The 13,725-nt window shown below is 35.2% G+C and overlaps 1 protein-coding gene across 10 annotated transcripts in view; it reads left to right on the top strand.

Moving 5' to 3' along the window:
- Positions 1-13,725, top strand: part of ATG4C (autophagy related 4C cysteine peptidase) — a 296,099-nt gene that overhangs the window by 58,751 nt on the left and 223,623 nt on the right. The window contains exons 11-12 of one of the 10 annotated variants that reach the window (XR_014804819.1): positions 2,505-4,176; positions 4,635-5,205. The gene's annotated coding sequence lies outside the window, so the exon portion shown is untranslated. 10 annotated transcript variants of the gene reach the window in all.

Below are 13,725 nucleotides of genomic sequence, written 5' to 3'. Positions count from 1 at the left end.
CTTGAGTACTGCTGAAACATTTATGGGGCCTTAAGGTCTGTCTACATTTATTACTTTAGAAAATCAAAAAGATTACTTATTTAGGAAGTAAGCATAATTGGATGTCTCTTATTAGTATCCATAGTTGTAGGTTATCATTTATGGTAAGTAAAACCAATATTAGAATCATTTTGGGGAATTCTTGAGCTCAGCTATAATAGTATACCTTATTACTGCTTTACCTTCAGTTAATTTTATTTAGAAAAATGAATATAATGATTTGAAATTATATTTTTACAATGTAAAAATAGGATGAAAAAGTTAAATACTAAGTTTAGTTTAAGCTAGGTTTAGTTTACTTGACCTGCCATGTAAAAGAAGAAATTTAACAGGAACATGACAGAAAAATGAATGAGGAGAGGAGAAAATGAGATATGTGAGAACCTTTTCTTATTCCTCATTTCTCACAGTTGTCGTCTTCTCCTTTCCAACTTGAAAGGCCAAGTGAACATAAGAAAATATGTTTTCCCCATTTTCCACCTCTTTTATTACTTGAAATTAGTATATACTTTTGTATATCTTAGTTTGACAATTCTGTCTTTATAAAGTGTGATGCATTTGCTAAAATATTCAAATACAGACGATACTGAATAATGTTGGTGAACATTTTCCATTAAAAAGTCTCCTTTCTGTTTTCATTAGTATATTTTATATCTGAGTTGAAGTAGTGTATTTAAAGTAGTAAAGTAGTCTACTTCTGGAATGGAAACAAGCCAAATTATGATTACCAAGTTGAAAAAAACAGTATTTGTAAATGAGTTGCATATCGATATTTTCTGTTTAAAAACAAATAGTTTTTGTGGTTTTTATACTAATAGTTATAGTTTTTACACTGGAAGAATACTTAGGAATTATTGCTTTTGATGTATCCAAGTAATATGCAATATTAAAGCAAAGAGAAACCATATTGAAATATCATTTGGAAGTACTGAGAATTTTGCTGGAGTCAATTAACTTTGCTTCAATTTTGCTTAATGTTCTTAAGTTAATAGCTTTCTGCAGCAATGTAAAAAACTCACTTTGTCAATTAATAACTTGATCATTTACTTTTGCTTTGAATATTGTAAGTTAAGCAGTTTTCCTTCTTAAAAATTGAATTTTGCATTTTTAGTTAAACTGTTAGCTTTTTTCTTTGAAAATTAAAATGTCTTAAAATACCTGTTTCTATGTAGGATATATTTTCAGTTTTCTCATTTTAAAAATGAGGCCAGGTAGTTTACATTCTCATGTTTACTTTGTAATGCTATGTGAATGAATATTCCAGTGTTTATGCCACATGATTTTTAAAATGTTAATCAAAATTGTTAAATTAATTCCGCATGTAGCCGAGCTCAGTCCCACAAGTGTCTGAACAACTATCATGTTGAAAGCATAAAATGACTAAGCCATGATCCCTGCTTTCGCCCTCAAGTAGCATTTACAGTTCAGGAGGTGGAATAAGACAAGTACATATGTATTACATTGAATATGATAAGTATACATACAGAAAGAGAAATAAATTGATAGCGGAAGGAAGAGTGTTAAAATGAGAGAGATGGCACGTCTAAGTCAGTTCTTTATTGTGATAGTGATATTTAACAGGGGCCCTAAATTGTAGGCTTAATTTCTATTGGCTCAGGAAGAAGGAAGGGTACTTCAAGCAGAGGAAATGACAAGAGGAAAGATGTTGGAAAAGAAAAATGTAGAGCTTGTCTAGAGAATGGCAAATAGTCCAGTCTGTTAGATGCCATGGATACATGTGGGATAGGGCTTCTGTCCTTTGAGTGCCCGAGTTAGAATCCGTAGAGGTATGGCCTGGGAGCCACCGTTTCTAACAAACCTCCCAAGTAGTCTTGATCACCAAATCTGAGAACCACAGGTATAAGACAGTGCAGCCCAAAGTGAGATATTTGATGTCTTTAGGTGAATCTACGACAAATATTTGAATACTTATATATTTATATTCATACTGGAAAAGTATAGTCGGTTTATTGAACATAGGATTTCCTTCTTATCAAGGACCTGTACAGGGGCTATTTGAGTTGAAATTATGAAAAGAAAAATATTCGTTCATCTTAATAGGGCTGGCACATATAGTGAAAATAAGGAAGGAGGCGTATAAATGTCCAGGGCTTGGGAAATGCTGCTATAGGAAACGGTGAAGGATGAGGCTGGCAAAGGAGGTTAGAATAATATTGTGGAGAGTCTTGGATGCCAGGCTGAAGAAGTTTGTACTTTAGCAATGTGTTGATTGTATTAAAGTAGTTTTTAAAAATTTCAAGCATACAGGAGTTCCCGTGGTGGTGCAGTGGTTAACGAACCCGACTAGGAACCATGAGGTTGCGGGTTCGGTCCCTGCCCTTGCTCAGTGGGTTAACGATCCGGCGTTGCCGTGAGCTGTGGTGTAGGTTGCAGACGCGGCTCGGATCCCGCATTGCTGTGGCTCTGGCGTAGGCCGGTGGCTACAGCTCCGATTGGACCCCTAGCCTGGGAACCTCCATATGCCGCGGGAGCGGCCCAAGAAATAGCAACAACAACAACAACAACAACAAAAAGACAAAAGACAAAAAAAAAAAAAAAAAACTTCAAGCATACAGAAATATAGAGGGTAATGTAATAAATACCATGTGCTACCATTAAGCATGAGGAAAAAAATCCCACATATGTGTAATCAAAGCACATTTTCCTTCCCCAATCATATTCCCGTATTTCCTTCTCAGTGGTAACCACTATCCTAAATTAGTGTATATTATGCTTGATATGTCCAGAAACAATGTATATACTGTTTTGTATGTTCTTAAACTTTTCATTGTGTGTTTCTATAAAAATATACATTTTTATATAATTTGCCTTTTCATTTGTTAGTGATTTAGAGATTGCATCTATTCTGTTGGTCTAGATTATTCTTTTAAACTGCTGAATACTAGTACCTTTTATATTTAAAAAAATTACTTATTATTTGATGTATAATTGATTTACAGTGTTAGTTTCTGGTATACAACAAGATGATTCACTTATATAAAAATAACACATACATGTATATGCATTTTTTCCATATTCTTTTTCATTAAAGATTATTACAAGATATTAAATATAGTTCCCTATGCTATATGGTAGGACTTTATTTTATATATTAGTAGTTTTAATATACTATATTTTAAAAATCTGTAAACACTTTTAAAAATCAAAGTATAGTTTATGTATAGTATTATATAAATTATGGGTATACAATATAGTGATTCACAATTTTTAAAGATTATACAACATTTATAGTCATTATAAAATATTGGCTATATTCCCCATGCTGTGCAATATGCCCTTGTAGCTTGTTGTACACCTAATAGTTTGTACTTTTTAATCCCTACTCCTATATTGCCCCTTCCCTGTTCCATCTTCCCGCTGTAACCACTAGTTTGTTCTCTATAGCTGAACCTTCTTTTTTGTTAAATTCACTAATTTCTTGTATTTTTTAGATTCCACATATTTGTGATATCATACAATATCTGTCTTCCTCTGTCTGACTTATTTCACTTAGCATAATGCCCTCCAGATCTGTCCTTGTTGCTGGGAATGGCAAAATTTCATTCTTTTTTAATAGCTGAGTGGTATTCCATTGTGTATGTGTGTGTGTATGTGTGTGTGTTGATTGTATTGTGATGTTGAGTTGTATGAGTCCTTTATATATTTTGGATTTTAACCCCTTATGTCATTTACAAATATCTTCTCCCATTTAGTAAATTGTCTTTTCTTTTTTTGATGGTTTCCTTTGCTAGGCAGAAGCTTTTTTTGTTATAGTGCCACTTGTTTATTTTTGCTATTTTTGCCCTGACATGTCAAATTAAAAAAAATCATTGCCAAGACCAGTGTCGAGGAGATTGCTGCCTGTTTTCTTCTGGGAGTATGGTTTCATTTTATTCTTTAATCCATTTTGAGTTTATTTTTGCATACAGCGTGAGAAAGTATTCCAGTTTGATTCTTTTGGGGAGTAGGTGCATGTGCGGCAGGCCAGGGGTTCAATCGGAGCTTCAGTACAGGGCTACCCCACAGCCAAAGCAATGCAGGATCCAAGCTGCCTCTGTGACCTACACCACAGGTCATGGCAATGGCGGATCCTTAACCCATTGAGTGAGGCCAGGGATTGAACCCGAATGGTTACTAGTCTGGTTTGTTACCACTGAGTCACAATGGGAACTCCCAGTTTGATTCTTTTGTGGGTAGCTATCTGGCTTTCTAACATCATTTATTGAAGAAATTATCTTTTCCTCAGTGTGTATTCTTACTTCCTTTGTCATAGATTAATTTACCATGCAAGTGTGGGTTTATTTCTAGGCTCTTTATTCTGTTCTTTTGGTCTACATATCTGGTTTTGTGTTAGTTCCATACTGTTTTTATTACTATACCTTTTTTTTTCTTGATTTTTAGGGCCGCACCTGTGGCATATTGAACTTCCCAGGCTAGGAGTCTAATTGGAGCTATAGCTGCTGGCCTGTGCCACAGCCACAGCAACACAGGATCTGAGCCACATCTGCAACCTATACCACAAGCTCACGGCAACGCTGGATCCTTAACCCACTGAGTGAGGCCCGGGATCAAACCCGCATCCTCATGGTTCCTAGTCGGGTTTGTTAACTGTTGAGCCACAAAGGGAACTCCCTGATTACTATAGCTTTGCAGTGTAACCTGAAATAAGGGAGATTGATAGCTCCAGCTTGGTTCTTCATTCTCAAGATTCCTCTAGCTATTTGGGGTCTTGGTGGTTAGATAAATTTTTTAGGAATATTTGTTTCAGTTCTGTGAAAAATGCCACCCGTATTTTAATAGAGATTGCATTGACTCTGCAGATTGCTTTCAGTAGTATGGACATTTTAGTGATATTCATTTTTCCAGTCCATTTATCTGTCTTCTTTGGTTTCTTTCATCAGTGTCTTCTAATTTTTAGAGTACAGGTCTTTCACCTCCTTGGTTAAATTTATTCCTTAGATATATTATTCTTTTTGATGCAGTTGTAACTGGGATTTTTTTTTCATTTCTCTTTATAAAAGTTCATTATTAATGTATAGAAATGCAAAAAAAGGAAAGAAAACCTGGAAAATACCAGATATTTGGAGATTAAACAACATACTACTAGACAATCAGTAAGTCAGTGAACATATCGAAGAGAAAAAGAAGCCTTGAGACAAATAAAAATGAAAACACAACTTCCATAGTCTATGGTATAGAGCAACAGCAGTTCTAAGAGGGAAGTTCGTATTATACTGGCCTACCTCAAGAAACAAGAAAAATTTCAAACAATCTAATTTTAAATTTAAAGGAGTAGGGAAAAAAAAGAACAAATAAAGCCCAAAGTTAGTAAAATGAAGGAAACAATAAGGATCAGAGCATAAATAAATGAAGGAGACTAAAGAAGCAGTAGAAAACTTTTTGAAATGATAAACAAAATCAACACACCTTTAACTAGACTCATCAAGCAGAAAAGAGCCCAAATAAACAAAAATGGAAATGAAAGATGAGAAATTACAACCAATACCATAGAAATACAAAGGATCATAAGAGAAAGCTATGAACAATTATATGTCAAAAATTAGACAACCTCGAAGCAATGGATAAATTTCTAGAAACATAACAATCTTTTAAGACTGAATCATGAAGAAATAGAAAAGCTAGATAGATTACTCGTAATGAAGTTGAATCATTAATCAAAAAACTCCCAGCAAAGTCCAGTTCCAGCTGACTTAACAGGTGAATTCTATCAAACATTTAAAGAAGTGTTAATACCTATCCTTTTCAAATTATTTGAAAAAATTGAGGAGGAGGGTACACTGGCCAGCATTGACCTAATACCAAAACTTGACAAAGGCAATGCAAAAAATGAAAATTGTAGGCCAGTGTCCCTGATGAACATAGGTAAAACTCCTAGAATAAAACATAGGCAGTAAGCTCTTGCCATCAGTTTTAGCAATATATTTTTGAATATGTCTCCTCAGGCAAGGGTGACAAGAGCAAAAATAAACGGGACTACATCAAACCAAAAAGCTTCTGCATGGTGAAGGAAACCATCCACAAAATGAAAAGGAAACTGATGGGGTGGGAGACAGTATTTGCAAATGATATATCTGATAAGGGGTTGATATCCAAATAAAGAACTCAGAACTCCATGTAAAAAAATACAACCCCCTTAAAAATGGGCAGAGGACCTGAACAGACTTTCTTTCTTTCTTTCTTTCTTTCTTTCTTTCTTTCTTTCTTTCTTTCTTTCTTTCTTTCTTTCTTTCTTTCTTTCTTTCTTTCTTTCTTTCTTTCTTTCTTTCTTTTTTTTCTTTTTTCTTTTCTTTTTTTTTTGTCTTTTTACCTTTCCAGGACCGCTTCTGTGGCATATGGAGGTCCCCAGTCTAGGGGTCTAATCAGAGCTTCAGCCACCGGCCTACGCCAAAGCCACTGCAACGCTCGGGATCCAAGCCACATCTGTGACTTACACCACAGCTCACGGCAATGCTGGATCCTTAACCCACTGAACAAGGCCAGGAATTGAACCTGCAGCCTCATGGTACCTAGTCAGATTCGTTAACCACTGCACCAGGACGGGAACTCCTGAATAGACATTTTTCTGAAGAAGACAGACAGATGACTAATAAACATGTGAAAAGACACTCAACATCACTAATCATCAGGGAAATGCAAATCAAAACCACAGTAACGTACCATCTTACACATATTAGATGGTTAAAATTACAAAGACAGTGGCAAGGGTGAGCAAGGATGCCGGAAAAAGGGAACTAAGTATTGTGCACTGGTGATGTTAACGTAAATTGGTACAGAAAATTGCTATGGAAAATAGTATAGAGAGTTCCTAAAAAAAGCCTAAAAATAGAGCTCCCATACAATCTAGCACTTTAATTTCTGGATTAAAGTGTTTATACAAAGGCAATGAGAACACTGATTTAAGAAGATATATGTTGACTTAGAATATCATAGGTTAGGTATACATGTATTCCGTTTTCTTTTTGTAATTGATTTCTAGTTTCATACTGTTGCTGGAAAAGATGCTTAGTGTGATTTTAACCTTCTTAAATTTATTGAGACTTGTTTTCTGATCCAACGTATGATCTATCCTGGAGCATGTTTATATACATTAGAAAAAATGGGTTATTCTGCAGTTTCTGGATAGAATGCTCTGTATATATGTACGTTGAGTCCATCTGGTCTAATGTGTCATTTAAGGCTGATGTCTCCTTATTGATTTTCTGTCTGGATTATCAACTCATAGATGTAAGTGGGGTGTGACAATCCCCCACTATTATTGTATTGCTGACTATTTCTTCCTTTATTTATGTTAATATATGTTTTATATATTTAGGTGGTCCTATGTTGGGTGCATGAATGTTTACAAATGAATCCATTTTTAGGGCCACCCATTTATTGTTATAATGCCCTCTTTGTTTTTTATTATAGTTTTTGTTTTAAGGTCTAATTTGTGTAAGTATTGCTACCCCAGCCTTTTTGTTTATTTCCATTTGCATGACATTCCTTTCTTCATCTCTTCATTTTCAGTCTATGTCTTTAAGTTTGAAGTAAGTGTCTTGTAGGCAACATCTAGAAGGGTCTTATTTCTTATCCCTTCAGCCACCTTTTGTCTTTTGGATGGAGAAATTAGCTTATATACATTTAAAGTTATTGTTAATGAGTATGTACATATTGCCATTTTGTTGATTATTTTCTGACTGTTTTTGTAATTCCTCTCTGTTCCTTTCTTCCTCTCTTTTGCTTCTCCGTTGTGGTTTGATTGTTTTCCTTAGTGTTGTATTTAGATTCCCTTCTTTTTTGTGTGTGTGCATTTATTGTAATTTTGTATGTGTGTGGTTACTCTGAGGTTTACATATAATATACTATGTATGTAACAGTCCTTTTTAAGCTGATAGTAACTTAACTTTGAAGACATGCCAGAACTTTATATTTTCACTTTCCCTTCCATGTTTAATATTTTTGATGATGTATTTATATCTTTTTATTTTATACATCCTTGACTATTACTATGTTTTTAAAATTAATTGTACTACTTTTGTTTTTTTACCATTTGTACTTGCTTTATAAGTGATTGATTTACTATCTTTATTATTTATTCACCTTTTCCAGTGAGATTTTTCCTTTGTATGTTTTCTTATTAATTAGTGTCTTTTCTTTTTCTTTTTCTTTTTTCGTCTTTTTAGGGCTGCATCTGCAGCTTATGGAGGTTCCCAGGCTAGGGGTCCAGTTGGAGCTATAGCCTCTGGCCTACGCCACAGCCACAGTAATGCCAGATCCAAGCCATGTCTGCAATCTACACCACAGCTCATGGCAACACTGGATCTTTAACCCACTGAATGAGACCAGGGATCAAACCTGCATCCTCATGGATGCTAGTCAGATTCGTTTCTACTGAGCCATGACAGGAATTCCTAGTGTCTTTTGTTTTTAGCTTGAGATGTCCCTTTAGCATTTTTTGTAAGGCTAGTTTAGTGGTGATAAATTCCTTTAGCTTTTGCTTATCCATAAAACTCATAATCTCTCCTTTAATTCTGAGTAATAACTTTGCTGGGTAGAGAATTCTTGGTTAGCATTTTTTTTTTCTCTTTAAGCACTTTGAATATATCATGCTGATCCTCTTGTAGCCTATAAAGTTTCTTCTAAAAAATATGCTCATAGCATTATGGGGTTTCCCTTATATGAAATAAGTTGCTTTTCTCTTGCTGCTTTTAAGATTCTTTATCCTTAATTTTTATCATTTCAATTTTACATGGCTGGTATATTTTTCTTTGGGTTCATCTTACTTAGAACTTTCTGGGCTTCTTGGACATGGATGTCTCTGTCCTTCCCCTGGTTATGGAAGTATTCATTATTTAAATAATTATTCTGGCCCTTCTCTCTCTCTTCTCCTGGGATTGCTATTCATTGGAATGTTATCCCACTTGATGGTGACCCAGAGGTCCTTTAAGATAGCTTCACTTCTTTCAATTCTTTTTTTCATTTTGCTGCTCTGTCTGGGCGTTTTCCATTGCTTTGTCTTGTTGCTTGCTCACTCATGTTTCTGTTTCATCCATTCTGCTGTGTAGGTGGATATTTATTGTATCTATGGGAGGAAGTAACTTATGCTGCCTTTTTTTTTCTTTTCCCCCCTTTGGCTTTTTAGGCCTGCACCTGTAGCTCCCAGGCTAAGGGTCGAATTGCAACTGCAGCTGCCAGCCTATGCCACAGCCACAGCAATGCAGCATCCTAACCACATCTGTGACCTACACCACAGCTCAGAGCAATGGCAGATCCTTAACCCACTGAGTGAGGCCAGGGATTGAACCCACATCCTCATGGATACTGGTTGAGTTTGTTACCCGATGAGCCACAACAGGAACTTCCCATTTTGCTTCTTTCTGAAGAACATCCTTTACTATTTCTTTCAGTGCTGTTTGCTGGTGATAAAGTGTCTCAAGATGAATTATCATCTTTATTTTGTCTTCGTTAAAAAATTTAAATAATTGCAACCTTATAAAAAGTTGTAAATATAATACAAATTTTTTTTTCTGAGCTATTTGAGAGTAAGTTACCAACATGATGCCCCTTCACCCTTTAATAATTGGATGTGTAATTCCTCCATTCTCTTATCTGACTACTGTACAACTATGAAAATCAGGGAAATCGCATTATTAGTACTATTCCTCAGAAACGATTCAGATTCTGCTAATTTTCCCAGTAGCGCTCTGTATAACAAAAGGATCCAGTTCAAAATAATATATTACATTTATATGTCTTCAATCTCCTTTAATCTAGAGTAGTTTCTTATCTTTCCTTGACTTTCAGTTGACCTTGATACTTTTGAAGAGTTTAGACATTTTTTTTTTTACAAAGTACTTTTGAAAATTTTGTAGATTGTCCCCTTAGTTTGAGTTTGTCTGATGTTTCCTCATGATTTTTAAGGGTATGTATCTTTGTCAAGTATACCACAGAAGTAATGCTCCATGATTTTCTTCCTGCATCCTAATAGTTGGCACGTGATTTCATTTTGTCCCTTTACTGGTAATGTAAACTTTGATCACTTGATTATGTTGATATCTGCCAGGTTCCAGACCAGTGACTTCCCCAGCCCTAGTATGGATGCTGAATTTGCCCAGCCTCATCTAGTGCCTTTAGACATGAATTGTGTGGGGTACAAAGGGAAGAGAAAGAGTGTGGCTGTGTTATTCAAGGCTATTGTCACTAGGTAGAGTTCTGCATTATCAGTTGTTTTGTTCATTACCTTAAAGATACTTATTCCATTGTCTTCTGGCTTCTATTATTTCTTTATGTAGGTCCCCTCTCTAAGATTTTCACTTCTCAAGACATACTTTTCTTGGTTGCTGGCAGATGCTTTCTACCAGTGGCTTTATCTGCTTTACTTCTTATGATTGTTCTTGGTGGAAAGGTTAATCTCATCATGGACATCTAAATAAGTGTATTTATGAAATACTTCTTATTTTAGCTACTTCTTTTAAATTGTAAGATGTGATTATAAAATAAAAAGATCCACTAAAAAAATCTAACATAAAAACTGGTTTTATTTCTGTGTTTCTTTGGAATTTTATCACACGACTATTATTTATAGAAAGGAACTTGGGGTTATAGTTTTATCTTAAATCCATCCAAAGGAATTTTGTTACTAAAGTAAATTATAAAAGTAAAGTAAAAGAAATGAAAAGAATTTGGTTACTACTCTATAAATGGCAACCACGTTTTTCTGGATGCTCAGTCTAAAAACTTGGAGTCTTCTTGGATCCCCTCATCTAATCTATCAGCTAATCCCATCATCTCTCCTTCAGAATATATTTAGAATTTAACCTCTCACCACTATCATTATTACCCTGGTCCACTATGTATTTTCCTTCCAATTATTGTAGTAGTTTCCTAACTGATCTCCTTTGCTCCATCAATAGTCTGTTCTCAATACAGCAGTCAAGTGATCTCATTAAACTGTAACTAATATTATGTTACTTTTAAATTCGAAACCATATAGCAGCTTTCCAACTCTCTCAGAGTAAAAGCCCCAGCTTTTACAATGACCCATAAAGCCTTCTATGAATGGGATCTCTCTCCACCCCCCATTACCTCTCTGACCTCATCTCCTGCCACTCTTAGTTCACCCAAGTTCCACCACAGTAGCCTCTTTGAAAATGCCCTTCTGTTTCAAGGATTCTCTTTGTTTTCCTGTGCCTGTAATTCTCTTCTCGCAGTTGTGCTCGTGGTTCCCTCCTTCACTTCTTTCAGATTTTTACTCAAGTGTCACCTTTAGAGCTTCCCTGGCTGCCCTTTATGCAGTTGTTATTTCCCTTTGTTTTATGTTCTTCTTATTGTGTTCATGTAAGTACACACACACGTATATACATGCTGTATCATGTATAAACACATTATGCTTATTTAATTTATCAGCTTTCCACTCTTCTGGAATGTAATCTCGGTAAGGGCAGGAATATTTGTTGGTTTTGTATGTTATTGTGTCTCCATTGCCTATAACTGCCTATCATATTGTAGGAATTCAATAAATATTTGCTGAATGAAGAGATGGATTAAGGAGTTATGAATTAGCAAGGAGTGCAATGGTTGAATTAGTGTAGCAAGTCTAGTGTATTCTCACCTATTTCTTCTAGTGTATTTATTTACCTTAAATTGTTGTGTGCTTTATCTCCATAACAGTCCCTTTAATTACTGAAAATGTTTATCAAAAATTAATTTTCACCTTTATCAAAATAGTACATGAATAAATCTTAAAAGGTAAAATTGTAGGCTTATGCTAAAAAGCAGGAGTCCTTTGAAATGTTACTCCTCACTCCAGAGTACCTCCTCAGAGATAGTCGCTTTTAACCCTTTTAGCTATTTCTTTTGGTTTTTATCTCTGCATTTTTTTCTTTTTTCTTTTTTGGCCGAACCCGTGACATGTGGAAGTTCCCGAGTCAGGGATCAAACCTGAACCATAGTTGCAAGTGTACCACAGCTGCAGCAATTCTGGATCTTGAAACTGGTGCACCACAGGGGAGCTTCCACCTCTGCATTTCTAATACGATTCTCATGCTTATTTTGCCTTTTCTTGATTTATCCATTTTTATACAGTATTTCCATTATTTATTAGTTTAATCCTATAGCGGTTGAGGATTTAGCTCTCTTCTCATATACTGTCACCCCATTTCCCCTTCTCCTAGCATACGCCCACAGATTTGGGTAAATCACTATTCAGTTTATGTTAATATACCTCCTTAATGTTCATTAATCTCATAGTATACTATGATCACATTTCCTTTTTCTCTAATTTTTATTTTCCTGGAGTTAGACTACCTCTCTTCTTACTTCCTTAGTGTGCTTTGTACCTACTGATTTTTTTTTCTAATTTTTTGCTCATATCTGTGAAATACCTAGCAACAATTTTTTTTCATGAGTATAAATGTAAGAAAATCTATCATTCTATCTTCTTTCCTTCCTTTTCTGGAGACTCTTCTCTCTTAGTTTTCTGTTTGCTCCAGGCTTCACTGTTCTTGAAACCTGATGTGGAATTGTCCATTTGGACTTCCTAATGATACATTTCTGAATTGGATCTCCTATCTTCTGCATCTCTACTTAGTTTATTCCCTTGTTTTGCAGAAGCATAGTTTCTAGTACCTTCCCTAGAAAAGGGTGCATAGATAATAAAGTTTTAAAATTCTTGTGTGTCCGATTATTTTAATTTTAATTTACTGATGATTCAATTTGGTATAGAATTCTAGAATAAAAATATTCTCCCATCAAACTTTAGAGATATTGCTCTGCTCCCTTCTAGCATCCAGTGTTGCCGTTGAGAAGTTTAATGTCATTCTGAATTCTTTTCCTCCGAATGTAAACTTTTTTTTCTCTCTGAAAGTTTTCAGGTTTGAATCCTAGCTCCACCATCTCATTGCTGGGTGCCCTTGGCCATATTGCTTAACTTCTCTCTGCATCAGTTTTCTTGTGGAATGAAAATAATGATAGCTACCTTTCTCTGTAGCATCAAGAAGATAAAATGATTGCTAGATGAATGATTAGTTTATAGTAGGCACTATATCATGTGTTAGCTATTGTTAATTATTCCTAGTATGCTGAAACTTCAGCATGTGTTTTGGTTTGCATTACTTCTCCTTGATTGTCTTTGTTTCCTTCCATTCTGAGAAATTTTCTTGAAATTAAAAAAAAACCAAAAAAACATTTTTGGAGTTCTCATCGTGGAGCAGCAGAAACAAATCTGCCTAGGAACCATGAGGTTGCGGGTTTGATCCCTGGCCTCCCTCAGTGGGTTAAGGATCTGGCATTGCTGTGGCTGTGCTGTTGCTTTTTAAAAGGATGTATTATTTATTTCCTGCCAGAAAATTAATAATTTTGAAATTGTCTTCCATTTCTTTTGCTTTTTATGTTCCCTCTGGATCCTTTTTTTCTTTTTTTGTTTTTTGTTTTAATCTAGTTTTCCATTTGATGCTTTCCCCCAAATGACTGGTGATCTTCTGTGTGTGTTTATACTTAAGAGGAGGGCACAAAAGAGTTGAGTAGATGTTCTCTGTGTTTGAATATGGCATTTTAGCTGGCGACCTTGATAGTAGGGTGATCGGGTGATGAGCTTTCCTTTTCACTAGGTGACCCCAAATGTTATTAAGTGGAATCTTTTCTCGACAGTTGTTTTATTTTTTGACAGAAAAGCTCTACCATCCCTCT

Source organism: Sus scrofa, chromosome 6 (assembly GCF_054392235.1).
Source record: "Sus scrofa isolate SSC_HxYL_T2T_F1_AM1 chromosome 6, Sscrofa_HxYL_maternal_Yorkshire_Landrace_v2.0, whole genome shotgun sequence".
NCBI classification, from domain to species: domain Eukaryota; kingdom Metazoa; phylum Chordata; class Mammalia; order Artiodactyla; family Suidae; genus Sus; species Sus scrofa.
Note: the sequence above shows the minus strand (reverse complement) of the source record. Positions and strands in the feature narration are given on the sequence as shown.